Consider the following 8,651-nt stretch of genomic DNA (forward strand, 5'->3'; position numbering starts at 1 on the left):
GAGGAGCGGCCTGGACGCTGAGACCTGGCCGGGGGAGGGTTTTCTGGGTCCTGAGCCCTGCCTTCCGCCTCGGTGCTGCGCAAGTGAAAGCTGAAGACCGACTTGCAGAAAGCTCTCGCCCTAGAAACCTGGCCCTGCGGGTCTTTCACCGGTTACTCCCTCGTCTTTTCCTTCTAGGAAGACCCCGCCTGAGTGATGCTCCCTTTGTATCCGGTCAGGAGTGTGGTTTTCTCTATCATTGTCTTTTTCACTCTGACATTCTCTCTCCCGAAGTAACTATAGTTTTTTTGTTTTTTGTTTTTGGCCATGTCACGTGGCCTGTGGGATCTTAATTCCCAGACCAGGAGTGGAACCCGTCCCACATGCGGTGAAGTGCAGTCTTAGTCCCTGGACCACCAGGGAGTTTCCTGTAGATCTCTCTTCTTTGTGCATCCCTGTCCCTGCATCTTTGTTTCTCTCCATCTCTCTGGGTCTGGCATACAGTTTCACACATTGTAAAAAGCCTAGAGCAGTGACCCTCCAGGCAGCTGTATTTCCTGAAGGAAGAAACGGGTGATATTTCACACACATGGGGCATGGGCTCACTCTTGCCCTGATGGCCCCAAAGCACCAGGTCCTGCCTGGAACATTGGGTCCCACTCCAAGCACCAAGTCCCTTCTGGAGCATGGGGAACCTGTCCTGGAGTGCTGGCTTCCACCCTGCAGTACAAAGCTCAGTCCTTTCCTTAGTCTTTTTCTGGCTGGAGCCAGGCACAGTACCCATTCAGATGTTTGCCCTCTGGTCCACAACTTTGGTGGCTGGGTAGGTCCCTGGTGTAGTGGTCAGGTCTTGCCATCTTAATTGTCTACCCAGGCATTTCTTTCGCAGGCCTGGTAAGATGCAATCAGTCCTAAGGGTCGGAGATTGCTCTGCTGTGTTAGCATCAACTCCCAGCCAGGGCAGGGAGTGTGGTACTCCCTGTATCTGTATGACCCACCTCCTCCCAGAGGGAGGTGGCCCAGTGTGCTTCCCCCCACATACACACAGAGTAGAGGACAACATGTGTGGTGGAGCAGATAGCTCACTTGTGATACTTCCTGGAGGAGCAATGGGGTTCAGAGGTAGCCAGCATCCCTGAGCCCCTGTCCCTGCTCTGGGGACCACCTGCTGCCTCTGGGCAGGCCCAGGGGCAACCACAAGACCCAAAACAAAACTTTCCCAGGACAACTCTAGGCAGAACTCATGGGATCTGCTGGGCAATAATCAAGAAAGAATAGCTTCTTTGGATGGAGCCTAGGGATAAAATTGCAATTTATCACTGCCCAGACTCTCCACCCTCTGCCAAATGTGTGCCCCACAGGGAGGAACCTGTGTCATGGAGGGTCCTGACTTGGGCTGTGGAAACCATGACACAGATATTGTAGGTGCCAACTACTTGTACCAGCCCCTGGGGGTGCCGAAAGGGGAGAACTGGTCTGAAATTTGGGTCAAGGGCTCTCACCCTTCTGAGCCTTTCTTTATGCTCTAAGTTCATTTCCTGAGATGCTTTCCCCAGAACATGGAAACCTCCGTGAAAAAGAAGAAGCTGATATTTCCCAAGGGGGCAAAATGGGCTTTGCTTTTAGAGTCCTCAAACTCTTGGCTAAGTTCCGTTCTCTGCCATCAGCAGACTGAAACCCACAATGATGGGAAAGAGAAGCTTGTTCAGTCTGCCATGGCCCCTGGGAGTGGATCCTGGCTGAGGAACCCAGGGAATAAATGGATGGAAAATGTCCTCCACGTGAGTGCCCGTCCCAGGAGAGTTTGAGCTCACTGCCCTGTGAGATTGAAGCAGGAAGCCACTTGTAAAAATGCTAAAAGGTCTCTCGGGGAGTTGGGGCTCAAGGGCCTTTCCAGTTCTGCCCTCAAGAACTTCCTCCACCACTCCACCAGGCAGGAGTCCCGGAAGCCAAGGACCTAGCTTGGCCTGAAAGCCCAGTCATGCAGCTCTATTTTTTGCACTTTCTGCAGGACACTCCCAGACCCTTGGTCCCACCTACGAAAGTCTGTGCCCTCAGAGCTCCAACCCTGGCCTGTCTTCTGAGTTTCAGCTGCTGGACTGTCCTGGGAGGTCTTCTCTCCCCCAAGCCTGAATCTGTCTAACATCAAACTACCCTCCCTCTCCCTTTTCCTTGCTAGAAGAGGCTTCCTCCTCCACTCCACTACTGCTCTGTTCTCCAAACTCATCTCAGACAGCGCCTTCAAGATTTCCCTAATTCGGGACTTCCCTGGTGGTCCAGTGGGTAAGAATCCATCTGCCAATGCAGAGAACAGGGGTTTGATCCGTGGTCCAGGAAGATCCCACATGCCACAGGGCAACTAAACCTGTATGCCACAACTACTGAGCCTGGGTTCTAGAGCCATTGCTCCGCAACAAGAGAAGCCACCTCAGTGAGAAGCCCGCACACCGCAACTAGCGAAAGCCAGCGTGCAGCAGCAATGAAGACCCAGCACAGCCAAAAAAAAAAAAAATCCCTAATTAGACTTAATATGGTGATCGTTTGACACTGTATTCAAATATTGCATCATTATGTTGTACACAGAAACTAATATAATGTTATATGTAAAAAAAAAAAAAAAAAAAAGTCCCCAAGGCAAGACTACATAATTGGCAGGCCCAGGGCAAAATGAAAATATATAACCCCTTGTTCAAAAATTATACAGACTTTCAAGACAGAGATAGCGGAGCATGAAATCAAGGCAGGGCCCTGCCAAGCACAGGGTCTTGTGTGCCTGTCAAGGTCACAAGCCCACGAAGCTGGCTCCGGCCCCAGGCTTTCCATCTTGTTTTCCCATAGAATCCCACTAGAGCCATGTACTGCCCACCTTGGGTTAAAGGGCTTTATGTACACGTCAGTTGTCCGCTCTAGACTGTGAGCTTCATGTGGGAAAGAGCTTATCCTGGTGTGGCCTAGGAGGTACATTGCAACGCTTGAACACTGAATAAGTGCTCAATGAATAAGAGCATGGGATTGTATTGAAAGGGAAAGGGAAGTCGCTCAGTCGTGTCCTACTCTTCACGACCCCATGGACTGCAGCCTACCAGGCTCCTCCGTCCGTGGGATTTTCCAGGCAAGAGTACTGGAGTGGGATGCCATCGCCTTCTCCGATTGGGATTGTATTGGCAGCTATTAAATTTGGATTTTGCAAGTGCAGTGTGAAACCAGCAGGTGGCACTGCTGTCCTCCCAAGCATTGAGTCTTTATTCATAGTTAAACAGTTCGTGTCCTTAAAGATAATCTTCACTTTTTCATGTTCTCAGGATCAGAACAAAGTTGAGAGTCATTGCTGTCCTCCATATTTCATCCTCATTTTACAGATGGGGAAACCGAGGCTCTGAGAGAGAAGACCCAGGAAACAGAGCAGGTTGATGGCAGCGTCTGATTTGAATCCTATACTTTTGATGCAAAGTCTGGGGCTCTGAGATTCTTTTAATTTTCTACTTCATAGTCTTTAACACTCTTAATTCCCTGCTATGTGTAGGTAGCATATGTGTATGTTACAAAGGGCGGGATTGGGGGTAGGGAGTGGATGGGGTACATAGTGTATTCTTGCTGTGAATAAGGTAAAAATCTGCATTCCCCAAATCTCCCAGTTTACCAGCACTCACGCTGCCTGAGAGCCCACTGGGGGGTAAAAAAAACACAAGTCTTTTGGTTTAAGTCTTCTGGGAACATTGAACTTTGAGCTTCTCTCTCTCTTCTGTTTCTTTGAAGTTGAGTTTCTTTAAATAGAAATTCATCATGACCACAGTATGGGTAATATTCTCAGACACCTTCCTCCCTGGGGAGGATGCTGATGGCTGTGGGCACAGACCATGAAGATGGCAGAGGAGAGAGGAAGTGGTTTTAAGGGGAATGAAACCAGCAGGGTGACATCTCCTGAGTTTTGCAACAGCAGCCCTGACCATATTCACCCAAAAAGGTTCAGACCTGGCTCTGTTCCAGACCCCAAGGGACAAAGGCAGGTTGGACAGCCGTGCCACAACAATGATTTCAGTGGTAAATTGGTGAACACCTGTTACAACTGGTTGCTAGCTCCCTGGGGTGGGGAAGGAGCAAGTAAAGTTCAGGGGTGAGGGTGGGGGCTAAGGCAGAGCCTTGGGACCAAGTTCTTTATGGACTCACTGGTGCTAGAATCTTAAAGTGGGACCCACTCTGCCAAGTTCATCCTAAGCCCCTGTCAGGTTCTAAGCATCCCCTCCCCACCCTGGCTGGTGTCTGTAAATACACACCCCTAGCACCTCATCCCGGAGGAGGCAATGGCAACCCACTCCAGTACTCTTGCCTGGAAAATCCCATGGACAGAGGAGCCTGGTAGGCTGCAGTCCATGGGGTCACGAAGAGTCGGACACGACTGGGCGACTTCACTTTCATGCATTGGAGAAGGAAATGGCAACCCACTCCAGTGTTCTTGCCTGGAGAATCCCAGGGACAGAGGAGCCTGGTGGGCTGCCGTCTATGGGGTCGCACAGAGTCGGACACGACTGAAGTGACCTAGCAGCAGTAGCAGCACCTCATCCTGGGTGGGAGTATCCTGGACTCAGCTGGTTTTGTGGTCCCTGACTTACCACGGTTCCAATTATGATTGTTTTCACTTTACCTGGTGAGAAAGCAATACACATTCAGTAGAAACCATACTTTAAACTCTGATCTTTTTCTGGGCTGGCGATAGGTAGTCTGGTCTTCTCTCCTGATGCTAGGGCCATGGCAATGAGCCTCGGTTTTCCGTTCACCAGGTGACTGTGAGGGTAAGCAGCTGATAAACTGAAAACCATCTGTTTTTCACTTTCAATACAGTATTAATAAATTACATGAGAGATTCAACACTTTATTATTAAATAGGCCTTGTGTTAGATGATTTTGCCCAACTCTAGGCCAATGTAAGTGTTCTGAGTACATTTAAGGTGGGCTAGAATAGCATCAGGGCTTCTGAACTGGCACTAGTAAAGAACCCACCTACCAATGCAGGAGACATAAGAGATGCAGGTTTGAGCCCCGGAGAAGGAAGTGGCAACCCACTCCAGTGTTCTTGCCTGGAGAATCCCACGGACAGAGGAGACTGGTGGTCTACAGTCTATAGGGTCGCAGAGTTGGACACGACTGAAGCAACTTAGCATGCACGCACACAGGATAGCATCACCAACTCAGTGGACAGGAATTTGAGCAAACTCCAGGGGACAATGGAGGACAGAGGAGCCTCGCATGCTTTAGTCCATGAGGTTGCAAAGAGTCGGATGTGACTTAGTAACTGAACAACAAAGGCTAAGCTACGATGTTTCCCTTGTGGCTCAGCTGATAAAGAATCCACCTGCAATGCGGGAGACCTGGATTCCATCCCTGGGTTGGAAAAATCCCCTGGAGAAGGAAAAGGCTACCTACTCCAGTATTCTTGCCTGGAGAATTCCATGGACTATAACGTCCACAGGGTTGCAAAGAGTCGGACAAGACCGAGTGACTTTCACTTGGTAGGTTAGGTGAATTAAATACATTTTCAACGTTAATTATTTTCAACTTATGATGGATTTATTGGGACATAGCCCGATTGTAGGTCAAGAAAGATGTGTATGTACAATCACTATGTGTATGTGCACACCCTCCCTTCTCCTCACACTAATCATGTGCATGTATTTTCAGAAGGGTCACCTTAAAATGAAAGAATGCAGAGCTGACAGCCACTTTTCAGACAATGGCCAAGCAGTATGAACACTAGTTGTGTGTCTTGTGTGACTTTGTCTAGTTCAAGACACTTAACCTCTTTGTGCCTCAGCTTCCTCTTCTGTAAATGGGGAAAATTGGATCAGTTTCATAAGATGTCATGCTGCTGCTGCTGCTAAGTTGCGTCAGTCGTGTCCGACTCTGTGTGACCCCATAGATGGCAGCCCACGAGGCTCCCCCGTCGCTGAGATTCTCCAGGCAAGAACACTGGAGTGGGTTGCCATTTCCTTCTCCAATGCATGAAAGTGAAGTCGCCCAGTCGTGTCCGACTCTTCGTGACCCCATGGACTACAGCCCACCAGGCTCCTCCATCCATGGGATTTTCCAGGCAAGAGTACTGGAGTGGGGTGCCATTGCCTTCTCCGAAGATGTCATGAGAAATAAGATAACATGGAACACACTTTCAGCAGTGGCCCAAAGTGAACCAGTTTATATGGACTAGTCGTTGCTATTGTTATTTCAGAAGCACATTTAAAAATTTTTTAATATTTATTTTTGTCGGTATAGGTTCTTATTTGCAGCATGCCGGAGCTTTTGTTGCGGCATGTGGGATCTAGTTCCCAGACCAGGAATCGAAACTGGGCTCCCTGCCTTGGGAACATGGAGTTTTAGCCACTGGACCTCCAGGGAATTCCCCAGAAGCACTTTTAGAGACGATCCAAACACTGCAGGCCTCTTCCAATGTACAGATGAGGAATTTGATGGTCCAGAGGAGGTAAGTGAGAGGGGCTTCCCTGGTGGCTCAGAGAGTAAAGAATCTTCCTGCAGTGCAGGAGACCCGGGTTCGATCCTCGGGTTGGGAAGATTCCTGGAGAAGAGAATGGCTACCCACTCCAGTGTTCTAGCCTGGATAACAGAGGAAGTAAGCGAACTTCCTGTATTTGTTTTCTCTGTTACTTAACTGATTACCACAAACATAGCAGGCTGTAACCACACTCTTTATTGTCCCACGGTTTCCATGGGTCAGGAGTCCAGGCACAGCTTGGCTGGGTCGTCTACTGAAGGGCTCCCAAGGCTGTCATCAAGGTGTCAGTCAGGGCTGCAGTCTCTCGGAGGCACATGGTTGCTGGAAAAATTCATGTCCTTGAAGCTGTAGAACTCACGGCAGCTTGCTTGTTCAGGGTCAACAAGAAAGCACCACTCTCTTCAGGAAGGTTCCAGACCCTCTTTTACATAACTTCAACTGTTTTCCTTTAGCCATGGGCTTTATTGTCTGAATATTTGCAACGATTATTCTATACAAAAATTTAATTTCTTGCAAAGCTCTGTATTGCACATTGGTAGGTCACTTTGCTCTGCATTTTATGCCACATTTCCATCAAGAAGTTTTTCCCCAAATCACAATCTGCCTGATTGTGGTTCAGGTGCTACGTTGTGTCCGGCTCTTTGTGATACCATGAACTGTAGCCTGCCAGGCTCCTCTGTCCATGAGATTTCCCAGGCAAGAATACCGGAATGGGTTGCCATTTCCTTTCCCAGGGTAATCTCCCTTTTTACCAACTCAAAAACTAATTTCGAACCTTTATTACATCTGCAGAACCCTTTCACCTGTGCTGCCCAATGTGACCTTCCCATCCATCATTTTTGGAGATCATGCCCGCACTCAAGGGGAGGGAACAGACAGGTCAAATTCACTAGGGAGGTAGAAATATTGGGGGCCATCTTGGGATCCCGACCATCTCACTCTCCCAAACCATATAACAGATTATTGGTGAGGAGAAATCTGTTTGGCCTGAAGGCCTCCCCACACCCCAGAAAGGAACTTCTCCGTTTCCATCAAGAAGTATTTCCCCAAGCCACAATGTGCCTCGGAAGACTGGATCATGAACAAAACTGGCCCAATGTTGTCCAACAAGGCTTTGAATCTCCAGCCCAATTCTCAGAAATAATATACCAGTGTCCACTCGGGGTTAGCATTCCAGGTAAATTACCCGCTGTGGAGCTGACCAGCAGTGGGACTGTAAGAACCAGCCTTTCAGATGGTGTCTGAGTGGTCTTGCCTCCTGGCATTCCTACCCTCCTGCAGTCCCCTCACAGTGAACAGGGCGGACTCCTGTGGCCAATGAGATTTAGTAGAAATGACAGTGAGCTTCCGCCTGGCTCTCTTAGATGACTCTCTGGGAAAAGCCACCTGCTTTGACATGGGGATGCTCAAATCAGCCCTCTGGGGGTCATCATGGCAAGGGACTCTTATCAACAGCCAATGCCAACTTGCCAGACGTGCACGTGCACCCCCATCTTGGAAATGGACCCTCCAGCCCAGTCAAGCTTTCAGAAGACCGCCACTCTGGCCAACAATTTGACTACAATCCCAGGAGACCCCAGAGCCACTTAGCTTACTCCTGATCCACGGGAACTACTTTTTGTTGTTTACTCACTCAGTTGTGTCCAACTCTTTGTGACCCCATGGACTGTAGCCTGCCAGGCTCCTCTGTCCATGGGATTTTTCAGGCAAGCATACTGGAGTGGGCTTCCATTTCCTTCTCCAGGGGCTCTTTCCCACCCAGGGCTGGGATCCACATCTCCTACATTGGCAGGCGGATTCTTTAGCACTGAGCCACCAAGGAAGCCCAATGTGGGAACTTTGTGGGATATTTATGTTGCCATAAACTCCTAAGTTTGGGGTAATTTAACACAGTGATAAAAGATACAGGGTCTCTGGAACCCATATCTAACCCAAAAGAAGTGCTCGTGATGAGAATACAGTACCACTTATAGAGCACTTCCTAGGGACCAGGTTCTGACTTACCACCCTGGAGGATGCTGGAGACCAAGGCAATGGCTGCTGCTGCTGCTGCTAAGTCGCTTCAGTCGTGTCCGACTCTGTGCGACTCCAGAGATGGCAGCCCACCAGGCTCCCCGGTCCCTGGAATTCTCCAGGCAAGAACACTGGAGTGGGTTGCCATTTCCTTCTC

The sequence above is a fragment of the Bos taurus genome, chromosome 13 (assembly GCF_002263795.3).
Source record: "Bos taurus isolate L1 Dominette 01449 registration number 42190680 breed Hereford chromosome 13, ARS-UCD2.0, whole genome shotgun sequence".
In the NCBI taxonomy this organism is placed as follows: domain Eukaryota; kingdom Metazoa; phylum Chordata; class Mammalia; order Artiodactyla; family Bovidae; genus Bos; species Bos taurus.